The 17,754-nt window shown below is 40.3% G+C and overlaps 2 protein-coding genes across 7 annotated transcripts in view; one reads left to right on the top strand and one right to left on the bottom strand.

The window, feature by feature from the left end:
• The window catches only part of Csnk1g1 (casein kinase 1 gamma 1), a 151,082-nt gene extending 138,960 nt beyond the window's left edge, over positions 1-12,122 (bottom strand). For 3 of the 6 annotated variants that reach the window (XM_052712738.1, XM_052712723.1, XM_052712729.1), the window contains exon 1: positions 11,927-12,120. The gene's annotated coding sequence lies outside the window, so the exon portion shown is untranslated. Of the gene's footprint in view, positions 1-11,926 lie in introns of all 6 variants that reach the window. The other 3 variants (XM_052712753.1, XM_052712760.1, XM_052712744.1) reach the window with 3 other exon arrangements.
• A 257-nt stretch (positions 12,123-12,379) lies between these two features.
• Trip4 (thyroid hormone receptor interactor 4) overlaps positions 12,380-17,754 on the top strand; it is an 80,944-nt gene continuing 75,569 nt past the window's right edge. Inside the window, exons 1-2 of the mRNA XM_052712708.1 lie at positions 12,380-12,405; positions 12,569-12,660. The gene's annotated coding sequence lies outside the window, so the exon portion shown is untranslated. The remainder of the gene's footprint in view (positions 12,406-12,568; positions 12,661-17,754) is intronic.

Below are 17,754 nucleotides of genomic sequence, written 5' to 3'. Positions count from 1 at the left end.
AATTTAATGAACAACCAGAGTTGAAGTTCTCGAGCCTGACCCTCCTTCCATAAGAATTATCTCCCCTTTATATCCCTGCAGTACTCAGAGATAACTATATGAAGTTTGCACTTAATTGTTACTCTACCTTTGAAGTCTTGTTTCTTGATCAATAAAATACACACCACATCTTCACTGTTTTTATCACTATAGTACAAGGATAGTGATGGATATGTGGTAGCAACTCCAGCACTAGTTCTTCACTGAGTATTGATTCAATCTGGAATTCAGGGCCTGGGGCTGGAGAGATGGCTCAGAGGTTAAGAGCACTGGCTACTCTTCCAAAGGTCCTGAGTTCAATTCCCAGCACCAACATGGTGGCTCACAACCATCTGTATTGAGATCTGGTGCCCTCTTCTGGCCTGCAGCATACATACACTGTATACATAATAAATAAATCTTAAAAAAAAAAAAAAGAATTCAGAGCCTGAAAATATTTCTAGTATATTCAATTATTCAATTCAGGAAACTATGTTCTCTCCTTTTTAAATGTAGTTATGCAACAAACTCATTTTGAGGCCATTAACTCCTTCCTTCCCTAATAGATAAACTGGAGAGAAAAATATTAATATACCAAAATGATATGAATAATAAAATAATTAATAGTTTCCAAATGGCTTCATAAGTTGCTTCCTTAGAGCAAATGGCTTTTCTAAATCCATTAAAGAATGTTTCAAAACAATTAAAGAATCAAAGCACACACATTTAAAGATGCTAAAGCTCTGAATAGTTGTATGATTTGTTTTCTCAACAGATGTGCATCCTTCAAGCCCTGAATTCACCAGATGCATATTAATCTCTACTTTCAGTTTTTACATAACACCCATTCTAGTTTTATAAATACACTATCACATGAAAGCAAAATTCGGGTGTTGCTTTATACATTAAGATTCATTTTAATACAGCCAAATGTTTGCTCACTAAGTACAGGCTATGATAATCTCACCATTATCTCACCATTATTTTTGCACTTGCTGATTTCTATCTAGAATATGAAACTTAATTTGCTAGAAACTAAAGCTGATGCCACAGGCCTGTAATTCCAGTACTGGGGAGGCAGAGGCAGGTAGATCTTTGAGTTCAAGGCCAGCCTGGCCTACATGAGACCCTGTCTCATAAAAGAAAAGAAAGAAAAATACAATAGTTTATAAAGATTTTTTTTAAAAATATATGTGAGTGTATGAACCATGTGCAATCCTGGTGCCCTCAGTGGTCAGGAGATAGTGTCAGATCCCTTGTAACTATAGTTACAGAATGTTATGAGCTGCCATGTGGGTAGGGGAACTGAACCTGGGTCCTCTACAAGAGCTGGGAGTGGTCTGAACTGATGAACAATCTCTCTCGCCTCAACAATAGTTTAAAATGGCTTACTTAAATTTCTGAGGAAATGTATGGCTTATAAAAAAATGATACCTTCACTAATTTTTTTTTCAAAATTTAGTTATATCACAAATAACACTACAGTGGAATTAGGAGGCCTGAAATTCAGTCCCATTCATTAACAAGCTACACAACTCTAAGCAAATCACTTAGCTTTCCTGCACTTAAGTGTCACAGCTGGAAAATGAATGTGTCTAACTTGACCTTCTCCATGCTTCCTTTTAGCCTTATGATTTCAAAATACTTTTTGTTTCTAAGTTTTATTTACTATGTTGATGTATGGTAAGTATGTAGCTGAGCACGTGTCATGGCATGTGTGTAGAGGTAAGAGAACAACTTCATGGAGTTCTCTCCTTCTACCTTTACATGGGATCACAGAATCAAACTCAGGTCACCAAGCTTGGGTCTTTAGGCCTGTGCAACAACACCTCTCTGGCCCAATTTCCTAATGTTTGAAACTGAAGAAACAGAAGCATTAACCAGATGGATTGCATCAAACCCAGTGTGAGCTTACATACTGATTGATTTGGAGAGCTTCTAGCGCTGAAGAACCTAGGGGCTTACACACAGATAGTTCCTTTAGTCCATTATTAACTAAGTAAAAACAAAGGGATGGTGACATAGTTGAATTGGTAGAGTATGTGCCTAGAAACACAAAGCCCTGGTTCCATCTGCAGATCGACATAAAACTGGGCATGGTGGAAAATACCTGTAGGTCCAGCACTTGGGAGGTACAGGCAGGAGGATCACAAGTTCAATGTCTTCTTCCTCTAGCAATTTAGAGGCCAGCATAAAACTCTGTCTCAAAAGTGGACCAAAAAACCATGAAATACAGTGCTAGTAAACTACTCTTGCACTGTATCCTAAATGAACAAAATATTTAGATGTTATGGTACCAACTAAGGTTAAGATGTTTCTGGAAAACAAGGTGTGAGAGGACAGGACAGTTATAAAGCCAACTACAAGAAGATCTGGCTGGTTAAGTGAACACATCAGCTATGTGAGAACGGTCTTAGAAAATCATTCTATTGCTTTTAGAATCAAGATTTCCAACCTTAGTGATTTGGCTCAGGGCAAGAATACGTGTGATCTATCAGACCCAAGGCCCAGGGTTCAATGTCCAACACTAACAACAAACAAAAGACCAGAAGAAAAGATTGAGTATCCATAGGCCAAAATAATAAAGCATAGTTCTTATACCTTTCACAAAAGTTAACTCAAAACTGATCACAGACCTAAATATAAACAGCAAAATGATAATATGTAAAGAGAGTACAGGAGAAAATCTTGGGCTCAGCAATAACTTTATAGATTCAACACCAACAGTACTATCCATAGAGGGAAATTTACTTAGACTTCATAAACATTAAAAATGGGAGGAGCATCCCAGCACTCAGGAGGCTATCCCAGCACAGCAGAGCCAGGCGGATCTCTGTGAGTTCGAGGCCAGCCTGGTCTACAGAGCGAGATCCAGGACAAGCACCAAAACTACACAGAGAAACTCTGTTTCGAGTTTATAACTGTCCTGTCCTCTCACACCTTGTTTACCAGAAACATCTTAACCTTAGTTGGTACCATAACATCTAAAAACAAAACAAACAAAAAACAAAAACAAAAAAAGGGGAGGAGGGAGGAGGGTGAAGAGAAGGGTCCCTGATTATGAGCACTGGCTCCTCTTCCAAAGTTTCTGAGTTCAGTTTCCAGCACCACATAGTAGCTCACAATCATCTAAAACTCCAGTTCCAGAGGATACTTTCTTCTAGACTCAACAGACACTGCAGAAAGGAACATGGTGCACACACAATACATTCAGGCAAAACTTACACAAAAATAAATAAGATCTTTTTAAAGATTAAAAATAGGCCAGCAAGATGGCTCACTGGGTAAAGGCACTTAGCACTCAAGCCAGATAACATGAGTTCTATTTGGGGGACACAAGCAGAGGTGGGATAAGAGAACCAATTACACACAGGTGCCCTCTTGCACATGTCCACACATCATACACACACATATGTACAAAGTTTTCTTTTTTATGTATGTGTGCACACCTGTTTGTATGTGCACTATGTGCAGTGTCCCCAGAGGTCAGAAGAGAGTATTAGATCCTGTGGAACTGGAGTTATAGGCAGTAGTGAGCTACCATGTAGGTGCTAGAAACCAAACTCAGGTCTTCTGTAAGATCAGCAAGTGCTCTTAATCACTAAGCCATTTCTCCAGCCCTACATAAAATAAACTGTAAAATTAAAAAACAGGCCAGTTAGATGGCTCAGTGGGTCAGGGTACTTGCTGGCAAGCCTGATGATCTGAGTTCCATCCCCAGAATGAACATGATGGAAGTAAAGAACCGACTCCTACAAGATGTTCTCTGACCTCCACATCAGCACTATAGTATGGGCTCCCAAGCACACTCTAATATTTTCTTGTTTTGAGACAGTCTCCCTGTTTAGCCCTGGCTGGTTTGGAACTTGCTATGTAAGCCAGGCTGGCTTTAAATTCACAGAGATCCATTTACTCATGTAATAGTGCTAGCTAGCGCTCTCTCTCTCTCTCTCTCTCTCTCTCTCTCTCTCTCTCTCTCTCACACACACACACACACACACACACACACACACACACACACAATTTTAAAAAGAGTTAAGCCAGACAAAAAATTGAAAAAACATGATAAAGGGTTTGTATCAAAATATGTATTATAAAATAAAACATAAGGAAAGGAATTGGGAAGATGGTTTATTGATAAAGTACACAAGGATCTGAGCATCCATTTTTATTTGCTTTTAAACCAATCAAACTCTGGTGATGTATGCATTTAATCCCAGCACTAGGGAAGCAGAGGAAGGTGGACCTCTGTGAGTTCCAGGCAGCTGGGGCTACAAAATAAGACCCTGTCTCAAACAAACAAAACAAAATATCCAGGAACAGCAACTCACATCTGTAATTCCAGTACAGAGGAAGGGAAAAAGAAGAAGATCCCTGGAGCTCTTTGGGCAGCCCGCCTAACCCAATAGGTGAGCCCTTGATTCAGTGAAAAGACCCTGTCTCAAAAAATAAAGTGGAAAAGTTGGAGAGATGGCTCAGCAGTTAAAAGCACTGGCTGACCTCTTCCAGAGACCTGGTTTGATTCCTACCACCCATACAGCAGTTCACAACCGGCTGTAACTCTAAGGGGTCTGACAGCCTCCTCTGGCCTCCAAGGGCCAGCATACACTTGATGCACAGACACACATGAAGGCAAAACACCCACACACATAAAACTAATTAAGTAATTAAAATAAATAGAGAATAACTGAAGACAGTCAACATTGACCTCTGGCCTCCATATATACATACATATGTGAGTATACATCTATATCCCAGAACTTGAGAGATGGAGGCAGGAAGATCAGGAGTTCAAGGCCAGTCTATTAGTACATGAGAGTCTTTCTCAGAAAAAACAACAACAACAACAAAAAAAAACCCCAACCAAATAGTATGGTATGGCCCATCAGTCCCAGCACTCAGGAGGTAGAGGCAGGCAAATCTGTGAGTTCAAGGTCAGGCTGAGCTAAAAAGTAAACTCCAGGCCAGCCAGGGCTACAAAATGAGACCTTGTCTCACAAGGGGGGTGGGGGAAAGAAACTGTAATGGTAGGTATTTCTACAAGCCTTCAAAACCAAAACCTTCAAAGGCAAAAACATATCCTAAAGGAAATTATGGACTGTAGTTAACAATGCATCCACATATTGATAACTGTAACAAATGAACAGTACTAATGTAAAATATGAGGTAAAATAAGAGGTGAAACCATTAAAAAAGGAGACATTATAAACTCTCTGTACTACTGCTCAATAATTCTGTAAGTCTAAACTATTAAAAAATATTAATTAAAAAAAGGAACTGGGAACATCAAGAAAAACACAGTAAGGCATACACAGCTATACAGGGAAGAAGGTACCACTGTAAACTACAGAAATTCTAGAAAAGTAAAAAAAAAAAAAGTCAATACTCCCTCCATTCCCCTGGCATTGATCATGCCTCTGTTTACTGGCATCTACATCAGAATGACCACTGGGAAATGGACAAAAATTCAACTGGGAAGCTAGAAGAAACTGTAATGGTTAGTGATTTAGGAATCTGAAACGTAATCTGATTATCACAGACATACTGAGTGCATGGACACACTCCTTTCCTCACTGTCAATCAGAAGTATTTCATAATTTATTAAGAGGATGTAAATCAGCTTGGCGGTGGTGGTGGGCCTTTAGTCCCAGCATTTAGGAAGCTGGAGCAGGCAGACCTCTGTGAGTTCGAGGCCAGCCTGGTCTACAAAGTGAGTTCCAGGACAGCCAGAGCAGTTAAACAGAGAAACCTTTTCTTGAAAAACAAAAAACAAAACAAAACAACAAAACAACAAAAAGGAATGTAAATATACGATACTTTTATTGAGAAGCCCAGAAATCCTTTTACTGAATAAGGAGTTAGTATATGTGGTAGAAATGAACATAGATCCAATGCTACATCTCCTAGAAAATTTATGCAGCATTTTTATGTAGGCATCAAACTGTAGCATTCTGATTTGCCCAAGTACTAAGAGAGGTGCTGTACCAAATCCTCTTTGGTGAAAAAGGCAACAGCTATTTTGTCCACCTACTTTCTCTGGCCATGATGTAAAAGGCAAGAGAAAATCCTTTCCCAGAATGTCTACACCTCCATTGTGACAGGCAAATAAAGAACAATTCCTATCCCTGGCATCCCAGCCCCCACATAACTACACTGCCCACTTGAAGCTTCTGAGTGAAGGACAGACTACAGTGGTGTAGGGATAGTCCATCTGTCTTCCTACCTCACCAGAACATTCCTGCTGGAGACAAAGCGTGACTCTCTTCTGTCCAGATGGCTCTCTCTTCAGGCCATTTCTGGGATACCATATTAGTTCTCCTTTACAGCCTATCGAAGATGCCTGGGTCTCTCAGGCCATACTAAATACCAACTATTATAACCTCAGCAAGGTATGCTTTTTCTCAGTTCTGGAAATCCAATAGCCCTTCCCTGTGATTTATTTAGATTCAAATGTGACTAGCACCTGCCTGCCAAAATAATCCAAATAGAATTGGGCATAAGTTTTGGATGAAAACCAAGCCATAGTATATAGGTAAGGAAAAACTATTGCTACAAGGAAAATTAAAGAGGGTTTGTCACTAAGTAAAAATTCTCAGCAGACTTCTTTTTTCTGGTTGTGATCAAGTGAATAAAGATTTATTCTAACACCATTATTTATTCTAATACTCTCCTTTTTTATATTTTATTTTATTGCTATGTGCACTTGTGTTTTTGCCATGGGTGTCAGGGTCCCCTGAAACTGGAGCTACAGACAGGTGCGAGCTGTCATGTGGGTGCTGGGAATTGAACTCGGGTCCTCTGGAAGAAGAGTCAGTGCTCTTAACCCCTGAGCCATCTCTCCAGCCCTCTCCTTTAAAAAAAAAAAAAAAACCACACACACAACTTTCACCAAAATTAGACTATAGTAAGCAGGAATAACAAAAATGGCTTATCAATACTAGGTCTGATGGCACAGGCCTGTAATCTTAGCACCTGGGAGATATCAGCAGGAGGATCAAAAACTTAGGGGCAGCATTGGCTATATGGCAAGTTTGAAGCCAGCTTGGGCTACATGAGGCCCTGTCTCAAAATACCAAAACCAACCAAACAAACATTTATCCAGACAATAACAAAGATGCAAGATGCTAACTCATGCACAGAAAACGTTAAATAATTCAACAATTACCTTTAAGCAATGCCTGCTATTGTACTATATAACACCCTAACAATCTGAGTTATTTAGTTACACATTCACTGATAGCTGATATTATATAATCTAAATCTACTAAAGGTTTATATTTCTGAAAAATAATCTGATGAATTCAAAGCCATAAAACATGGGAGGGGAGAGGAAAGAAGGAATGTGAAACAGATGGCATCTAATTTTTTTCCCTTAGTCCATCTTGAACACAATCCCAATAATGTCAAAATCCAATTTAGCTTTCTAAATAAGTAATCTATAAAACTTAAAATGGTAATTCTCAAGTAAATTCACTCTTTTTTCTTCCCAGCTTCTCAGAGATTCTATATTAGGCACGAATGGGTAGAGTCAGCTATTAAGAGAAAAACTATCATTTTACAAATTCAAAGTTCTTCCAGGAAAGTCTACTATGTATGTAAAACCACTGAAGCAGTTTTTATCAAAAACTGGTCACATTAAAATCTAGCTACAGGGGCTGGAGACGATGGCTCAGCAGTTAAGAGCACTGACTGCTCTTCCAGAGGACCTGGTTTCCATTCCAGCATCCACATGGCAACTAACAACTGTCTGTAACTCCAAGATCTGACACCCTCACACATGCATGCAGGCAAAACACCAATGAAAATAAAATAAAAATAAATAATTGTAAAAAAAAGTAGTGACATTGTCTTTTTTCTTAATATAAAGATTATTGAACTTGATAAGCTAAATAATTACCTACATAAAATACACTGTAAGATAGAAACAAGCTCAGGGGAGAAGAGTCACTTGGTTGGAGTAAAAACAAAGTATTTTCTGAACCTTTTTAAAAAATTTTTAACATTTCCACAGTAACTTTTATTTCTGATTTAACAGCACCACATCACAATTAACTACTTTGCTTATTCTACGATTCTACTACATGGTATGTATGTACAAATGTATGTATGTGTGTATGTTTCCCTACATATAGCTCCTCTATCATGCCTAAACTTTTAAGATCATCAAAGATACGCTCAAGGAAGGGTCAGTAATTTTTAGATTCTCTCACAAGCAAATTCCACAACTGACAAATGCAAAGCTGGATTGGTCACATACTTTTTTGTGGAAAAGATCACCAAGGAAAGTATCTCCAACAGTTTTATATTTGTGGCATAGAATTTTGGTGAATTTTTCATATCAACAGCTACTATCCTATTCCTTATATGAAAATAAATGAAATATTAACATTTTAAAAGACAGGTAAAAAATGGGCACTGCTAATAGCAAAGACAATGTGACCTTAACTTTAAGATTCAAAAAATGAAAAATAACAATTCAAAAAACATAGCAAACCCCTAGATTTATAGTTAACACTGTTCCCTTAAAAGATCCATTTAGGGGCTGGAGAGATGGCTCAGAGGTTAAGAGCACTGGCTGTTCTTCCAGAGGTCCTGAGTTCAATTCCCAGCAACCACATGGTGGCTCACAACCATCTGTAATGAGATCTGGCTCCCTCTTCTGGCCTGAAGGGATGTATGTAAGCAGAACACTGTATACATAATAAATAAATAAATTAAAAAAAAAAGAGCCGGGCGGTGGTGGCACACGCCTTTAATCCCAGCACTCGGGAGGCAGAGCCAGGTGGATCTCTGTGAGTTCGAGGCCAGCCTGGTCTACAGAGTGAGTTCCAGGAAAGGCGCAAAGCTACACAGAGAAACCCTGTCTCGAGAAACCAAAAAAAAAAAAAAAGATCCATTTAGAAATTTGAATCTTACCAAAAATCCTCAACAACAGCAAAACATAATTTCAACTCAGCTTAAAACAGAGATATTGAAAATTTCTCTCAATTTTACAAAAAAATGTACAAACCTCTCTGAAAGGTCACACTGAATTGGAAACCTTGTACCTACTTTTCATGCAAAAAAATATTAAAGGGAGCTATTTATATTCAGCCTCTTTTGAGTATAAAGTACATTTGAAATGTTTTAAATTACTAACCACAAAGAAAACCCGTTAGTTGAAAATCCGACATAAGCTGGGTGTGGTGGTGTCTGCTTTTAGTCCCAGCATTCAGGGAGCAGAAGCAAATGGATCTCTGTGAGTTCCAGGTTAAGCCTGGTCTACAAAACAAGTTCCAAACCAGCCAGAGCTATACAGTGAGACCCTTCTCGAAAAGAAAAGAAAAGCCAAAAATAATAGGCTACATAAAAACTATTATTTTAAATCCACAAAGCAAATGAGTATATATCAAGTTTTCATTTTCTAAATTATTTCTACATTCTGATAACTAATGATTTAAAGGAGAAATTTATTGTGTTTTCATTTATTTTATAGTTTATATGTAAGAATTCTCTAGAACTCAGATGAAGTAGCATACAGCTGTAACACCAGCAGCACTCAAGGGGACAGAGTATCTCAAGATCAAGATCATCCTGAGTTATATGCTGAGACTGTTTCAAAAACAAAACAGAATTAAATTTTGCTAACATTATAAACTAAATCTAACTAAGATGATTTATGCAAATGATGCTGACTTTAATCTTAAAATTACAACTATTTTCTATTTTATGTTACAAGTCTAATTGCCTTAAAGACACTTGATGTTAAAATTTAAATAAATTACTTATAAATATTTTTCATTTCAATCCACGATATATACAACTGTAGTTTATCTGAGAAATATCTATAAAATGTACTTTGGTCATTTTAAGAAACAAATAGTATTTACTACATGCTTTAAGAAACTATTGAAGTCAGGCTTTTAATCCCAGCACTCGGGAGTTCAAGGGCAGCCTGGTCTCCAGAACAAGTTCCAGGACAGCCAATGCTGTTACACAGAGAAACCCTGTCTTGAAAAACCAAAAAAAGGGGGGGGGCCCTGTTGTTCCAAAGAACCTGGGTTCAATTCCCAGCACCCACATGGGAGCTCACAACTGTCTGTAACTCCAGTTCCAGGGGATCTGACACCTTCATCCAATGCACATAAAATAAAGTTAAATAAACTATAAAAAGGGAACTATTGATAATTGCATTTTATTATACTTATGATAAATTTCTAGGGGCTAAAGTTGTAGCTCAATAGTTGAAAAGCATTGTATGTGTGTGACCCTTCGGGGTTGGATGCTCAGCACCACAAGAAGAAATAATAATAAAGCTGGACATGGTGGTGCATGCCTTTAATTCCAGCATGGGGAGGCAGAAGCAGGTGGATCTCTGTGAGTTGAGGCCAGCCTGGTCTACATAATGAGTTCTAGGACAGCCAGAGCTACATAGTGAGAGCCTGTCTCAAAAAGACCAAAATAATAATAATTATATATGCATATATATACATAATGTATCGAACCCTCAAATTCTTGTTGCATACTCTTCAAATATTATCCAGTTTCCTCTTCAAAATCCCCTTCCACTAAGTTGGGCTACTGTAACTATGTATGATGAATGACAATATTGAAATTCAAAGGTACTTGTTTTAAACGGGGTTATATAAATAATTACCTCTCATGACACTGATTAAAATTTAACTCCTACTTGTGAAGAGACTGAAACTCTGCTATAGTCTATGACTTGACCAAGGTCAACAACTCACAGGAAGCACAGGCTGGGTTCACTCCCAGAATTATCTTTCTCAAAGCCAACATTTCCACTTGAGTACAATTATCTCCTTAAAAGATTAAGAGATAGCTCAACAGTGTAGAAGGACTCTCGTCTCTCCAAATGTTCACTTGTTATTCTAAGACATATATCACAAAACTACCTCCAATTTGGTCACTTTAAATATAAATGAGGAGAATATTTCTTATTCGTTTAAACCACAGCAGGTTTACTGGCAGGTGAGAAAGAAGTTGGAAAAGGCTTGCCTCAACATGTCTCATCTAGACCTCTATATGGATTTCCGTGTGTGTGTGTGTGTGTGTGTGTGTGTGTGTGTGTGTGTAAGCATGTACATTTATACGGCTACGTTTGAATAGTTAGATGCTTTCCAGTATTGCACTTTTCTAAGAAAATTCATACCAGATACATATCGGTCTGGGAGACTGCTAGAATATGCCATTCTTGTCCTTTGCAAACATCCAAAATACCATCCAGGAGCAACAAACCCAGTTCCACGCTCTTTTCTTTTACGATGTAATGCGTGCCCACTTGGGGGACACCGCTGCTATAGGGCGCCCGGGCGAGGGAGCAATAAAGGAAGAAGCGGGGGAAGCGCACGGAAGTTGGGTGGAGGGAGGTCTCATTACCCACTCTTCTGCCCTAGCTCTGCCAAGGGCGGCTCCGAGATGCCCAGCAGACACGAAACCCCCACAAGCTCTCGAAGCCCGGCTCTGTCCCAGCAGAAAGGGTCCGGGACGCGGAGAGTGTAAAGTGTGGGATGACCACAGCCACCCAGCAAAGTCCATACCCTGATTTTGGTCTGGGATGATGCTCCCCGCTCCTTCCCCTTTCAGAGCGGGCACTCCAGGTGGGAAACTCCCGGTTTGCCTTGGCCGAAGTCGCTACCTCAGAAAGAGAGCCTCTTGCGACCGGGTCTAACCGGCCACCCACAACTCTTCGCTCGCAAAGACCCTGGTCCCTCCGTCCCGCCCACGCAACCTTCCACAGACAGGCCCGCGCCCCACCCGGGATCCCGGCGTCCACCGCCCCGCCCCGGCGAAGGGCCCCCCAAAGCCCCTCTCTCTCTCTCTCTTTCTCTCACACACACGCACACACACATCCATACACATCTCCTCAGATCGGTCTCCCAGACCCTGTCGAAGCCAGAGCACCTACCTGTATCGGCCGCGCTCCAAGGTTCCAAGGGGGCGGGCGCGGTCCCCTCCCCAAGACGCCGAGTGCTTCTCTCAGCCACCCTTAGAGCGACGGCTTCGCTTTCCCAGGAGCGGGAGGGAGACGAGGAGGCGGAGGGGGTGGGGGTTAGGAGAGGAGTTGAGGGGCGGCCGAAGCCGAGCCGGAAGTACTAATGCTGGCCCCACCCACCTCCCGGAGCCGCAGAGCATCCTGGCTCTCCTGATAGGACAAACCCTCAGCAGTCACTGAGAAATTCAGACCACCACTTCCGGGTCGTCCATGCTGCAGCCCCTCCTTAGCAACAGCGTGGGGTTGCTAAGCGGAAGTGCCTTTAAGGATACCCACCCCCATTTCTTCTGGGACTGTTGGGAGCTGGGTCCGGAGCTTCGTGTTGTCGTTGGGAAAGATCCTTCGACGTTTAGTTCACAGTGTTGGGCCAAGTAAACGCTTCGCTGCCGCAGGTAGTAGGCCTGTGTGTCTGGTCCCCTCGGCTATTCTCCAGCACCAGCGCCACACTACACACACCTCCTCGCCCCTTCTCGAATCCTAGGCCAACTCAGCGGCTCCTCCCAAAGCTCCTCTCTCAGGTCCCTTGCGTGAGTTTCTCCGTTTCTCCTTGTCTAGCAAGCGTCTCCCTCTGGTGGATTTCCTGTCATTTCAACCAGACTGTTGCATGCATGCCGATGTTCTGAAACGGCCCAGAAGTCGAATACCGGGTAAGCAAAGTTTTGTCTTAGCTTGTCTTCTTTTTAAAAGAAGATTTAGCGTATTTATGTGTAACCTGGAAATAACCTAGTTATATCTAAATGGGGGATGGGGGGGGGGGACGGCCCAGGTAAATTGACCAGAGGAATTTTTTTTTTTTTTATTCCCTAAAACAGCGAAACAAAAGACCAAAGGATGCCGGTAACCAAGCTTGAGTAGGAAGACAACTAATCCTCCCTTCAGAATAAACCATCATACCTATACTGTGAACAAGAAAGTTGTCCATCAAAGAACCTCATTTAGGCTGGGGATGTAGATCTATGGTACAGCCCATGCTGGCATGCACCAGGTCCTTAGTTCGATTCCCAGGCACTGTAGAAGGGGGAGGGGGCAAAACCTCATTTAAACTGAACATGATAAGTAGGACTGTAATGCTTGGGCGCCAGAGGAAGAGAGAAGAGGATAGGGGGTACAAGGCCTAGGCTACATGGTGAGTTTCAGTTTTAAAACATTTTACCTAGCATGCCTCGGGCATTAGGTTCAATCTTACATTTGAAAAAACTGGTAAATGATTGTTGGGCAGAAGCAAACAAAATAATGCTCTCTTTATGAAATGGCCCGTATCATTATAGTCATTACATATTAAGAGAAACCTGGTGGGGGTCATCACGTGACTTTATTTTTTTGAGTCAGGACCTCACTATGAAGCCCTGGCTGACCTGAAGTATGTGGACCAGGATGGCCTTGAACTCAAGAGATCCACCTGCCTCTGCCTCCTGAGTGCTGGGATTTAAAGCATGGACCACCAAGATGGACTGGCTTTGGCTTTCCTATCTTAAGTTTAGCTTCTGAATTTTTCTCTGTGCCAGTGAAAACATTTGCAACTGCAGGCCCCAGTTTTATTGGTCACAAAATTATTGGTAGGCTATTGTTCACCTCAGCTAAGACAGAAAACTAGGTTTAGTAACTTAAAAAGAGACACCAGGTCTGTTCATTTCCTGGACTCATAGGATGGCATTAAGTTGACTCATCCTAGGTAGTCGGTTCAGCAAAGCTTTTAGGAAACCACTTTAGGCTCCAATGTACCGGTAGCAGGTTGTTTAACAAACGTAAAATATTTCCACCTCTGCCATCATCATGTGTACACATTGAAACACACAAACACACACACCTGGCCCAAAGCAATGAGTGGTAAATATGTGTTGCCACAGTTTAGTATTTCAACTGCCAACAGGTCTAAATACAAACATTTAAATTTTAAAATAAAGACAAATAGGAGCCCCATGAGCAACAGCTTATGATGTACCTAAAGAACTATAACATAATTATGGTTTCAAACAAAAAAGATGTGGCCTATAGAAATTACTGCCTCATTAAATAAAATTAAGTTATCATCAACCATGAGCATAAACTAATATGGAAATGCACATACCTTTGCATAACTCATCCACTGCCTGAAGTGGTTTATAAGCAGCATTTAACTACTTTCCTATAGCTTTGGGTTTTTTAAAATTCACTTTTCTATTAGTGTATGAAGACCTGGGTTGAATCCTAAATGACCACATGAGCTTTTGTAATGCTTTCTTTTTCAACATACTCATTGCTTGGAGACCTTGAAAGGTGAGTAGCAAAGTCCTAACCTAAAACTACATGTGTGAGTTTAGCTATGCCTTTATAATTTTATACATAATATTACAGGACTCCATATTCTTTTTTTAGCAATTTATTTATCTTTATTTTATGTGCATTGTATACATGTATGTCTGTGTGAGGGTGTCAGATCTTAGAGTTACAGACAGTTGTTAGCTGCCATGTGGGTGCTGGGAATTGAACCCGGGTCCTCTGGTAAAGCAGTTGGTGCTCTTAACCACTGAGCCATCACTCCAGCCCCCCATATTCTTTTTATTATTATATGTATTTGTGTGTAGGTGTTGCTGCCTTTGTATCACTGTCAATGTGGGAATCAGAGGCTATGCAGAAGGAGCCCTTCATCCTTCAACCATGTTGATCCCAGAGATTGAGCATGGGTTGCCAGCCTTGGCATTAGCAGCAATTGCCTTTCCCTTGGAGTTATTTGGCTGGCCCAGGATATACTCTTAATATGAACTGTAAAACAGTACTATGTGTATATGCTAGATCTCTTTTGCCTTCATAAGCCAGTACAGTACCTTCATTGTATATGAATACTATGGGACTTCCAGCCTCCTAACAGTGTCATCCTCGTCATCGCACCGCCCTTCCCCCCAGCTGAGGACCGAACCCAGGGCCTTGCGCTAGCTAGGCAAGCGCTCTAACACTGAGCTAAATCCCCAACCCCAACAGTGTCTTTTTTATTTCACTTTTTAATTTTGTTTTATTTGTAATGACTTAAAGAATTAAATTGAGCATGGTGCCTGTAATTCCAGCACTTCAGAAACTGAGTAAAACCAGGTGGTGGTGGTGCATGCCTTTAATCCCAGCACTCAGGAGGCAGAGGCAGGTGGATCTCTGTGAGTTCAAGGCCAGCCTGGGCTGCAGAGTGAATTCCAGGACAGGCTCCAAAGCTACACAGAGAAACTCTGTCTTGAAAAACCAACCAACCAAACAAACAAATAAGCAAAAACAACCAGAAACTGAGTACAGAGGATTGATATGAATTGTAACCCAACTTGGACTAAACAACAAAAAGAGCAAATTTAGGAGCTGGAGAGATGGCTCAGTGGTTAGGAGCACTGGCTGCTCCTCTAAAGGACCTGGGTTTAACTCCAGTTCCAGGGATCCATGGCACCAGGTATGCATATGGTGCACATATATATGCATGCAGGCAAAATACTCATACACGTAAAATAAATAAATCTTTAAAAAAATTTAAAAAGTAAATTTGGTGGGTTTTTTTTTGGAAACTCAATACTCTAATTAGTGCTGAACATTGTTAGAGTGCTAAATACGGTAGAATACATATGTATTATCACCAGCACTCAGAAGACAAAAGATCAAGTTCAAGACCAATCTGAGTTATAAACAATAAAACAAAATAGGTACTGCTAGAGTTCGTCTGGTTTCTCTAAACATAAAAAAATGCCAAACTCGGGGCTGGAGAGATGGCTCAGCATTTAAGAGCACTGGCTGCTCTTCCAGAGGAGCTGGATCCAGTTCCCAGCACCCACATGGCAGCTCACAACTGTCTGTAACTCCAGTTCCAGGGGGTCTGACAGCCTCACACAGACACACATGCCAGCAAAGGACCAATGCACATAAAATAAATCATTAAAAATAATACCAAACTAGAAATGAATAGTTTATGACGAATATTCAGGGCCAGTAAGAAGAAATTTAGCCAAATTTACTATTTCTGTACCTAAGCAATAAACAATTGAAAAAATACACAAGTGATTCAGAGAAACTCAGGATATGTGACAAACAATAAAACATTAAACCTGAGGAAGAGAAGGCTAAATATATAACATTTATTTTTAAATAACTGAAGGTTGACATGTAAAATAGCATGTTCTTTCAAGAATGGACCAAAAATAGATAAGTTAAAATGACTCAAACTCAACATTTTTTACAATTATAGTTGTTAAGTGATAGGACAGTCCATTTATTAAAGAGTTACCGTTTGGCTTAGGTTGAACAAGATGGCTTCTAACAATCTTCCAAATCTGATTTGAAGATAAATATATATATATATATATATATATATATATATATATATATATATGATAATGTTGGTTGGATAAGATCCTCCTAAACTTCCAGTTTTTCTAAAAAAAAAAAAAAAAAGAGTTAATCTGGAAGATTCTAAGTTTAGTAGAATTGATAAGCTGTATATAGGGAGACTATCTCAAAATGGGGTGAGGGGGAGGGGCAGGAAGGGGCTGGAGAGAAGGCTCAGTAAGTAAAGGTGCTCCCTGCCAAGTCTGAGGACCTGAATTTTTGATCATGGTAGAAACCGTTAACTCTTACAAGTTGTCCTCTGACCTTTATGCATGTCAACACATCCACACCCATATATATAAACACATACACACACACACACACACACACACACACACACACACACATATATACTGTAAATAAATCCAGTACATTACATTTTGGAAGTAATTATATACATCAAAATTTGACCTCATTAGGCTCACCAGCATAAGTAGCTCTACTAGTGAAAAAGAGCAAATCAAATTTCAGAGCTACTAAAATCTGACTTTAAAAGACTTAGTTTAGGGGCTGGAGAGATGCCTCAGCGGGTAAGAGCACTGGTTGCTCTTCTCGAAGTCATGAGTTCAATTCCCAACAACCACATGGTGGCTTATAACCATTTATAATAGGATCTGAAGCCCTCTTCTGGCCTGCAGGTATACATGCAGAGCACTCATACATAAAATATAAATAAATAAACTTCAAAGAAAAAAATACTTGGTTTAACCTACTTCTTAAAAACAAACCTAAATCAGGCAATGGTAGTGCATGCCTTTAATCCTGGCAGAGGCAGGTGAATCTTGAGTTTGAGGCAAGCCTGATGTACAAAATGAGTTCCAGGACAGCCAGGGCTACAGAGAGAAACCCTGTCTTGAAAAACAAAATAGATAGATAGATAGATAGATAGATAGATAGATAGATAGATAGATAGATAGATAGATAGACAGATAGATAAAAATAAAACAAATAACAAAAAAAAACCAAAACCAAAACCAACTTACCCCTTTGGTCGGGCAGTGTCACACACCTTTAACCCCAGCACTCGGGAGGCAGAGCCAGACGGTTCTCAGTGAGTTTGAGGCCAGCCTGGGCTATAGAGAGAGCTCCAAGACAGGCACCAAAACTACAACGAGAAACCCTGTCTCGAAAAACCAAAAAAAAAAACCAAAAAACAAAAAACCACTTACCCCTTTGTGTAGGCAACTATAATCCCATCCCTTAGAAAGATGAGGAGGATAGCTGCCTCAAGGTCAAGACCAGCCTGGGCTACATAGAGAATTTCAGTTTAGCCTGAGCTTTGGTGAGACCCTTTCTAAAGCTAAAACATGGGACTAGTAGTGCACGCCTTTAATTCCAGTACCTTTACAGAGTGGGTTCCAGAACAGGCTCCAAAGCTACACAGAGAAACCCTGTCTTGATTAAAAAAA

This window comes from Peromyscus californicus, unplaced genomic scaffold (genome assembly GCF_007827085.1).
Source record: "Peromyscus californicus insignis strain IS unplaced genomic scaffold, ASM782708v3 Scaffold_11__1_contigs__length_118956290, whole genome shotgun sequence".
Taxonomy (NCBI): Eukaryota; Metazoa; Chordata; class Mammalia; order Rodentia; family Cricetidae; genus Peromyscus; species Peromyscus californicus.
Note: the sequence above shows the minus strand (reverse complement) of the source record. Positions and strands in the feature narration are given on the sequence as shown.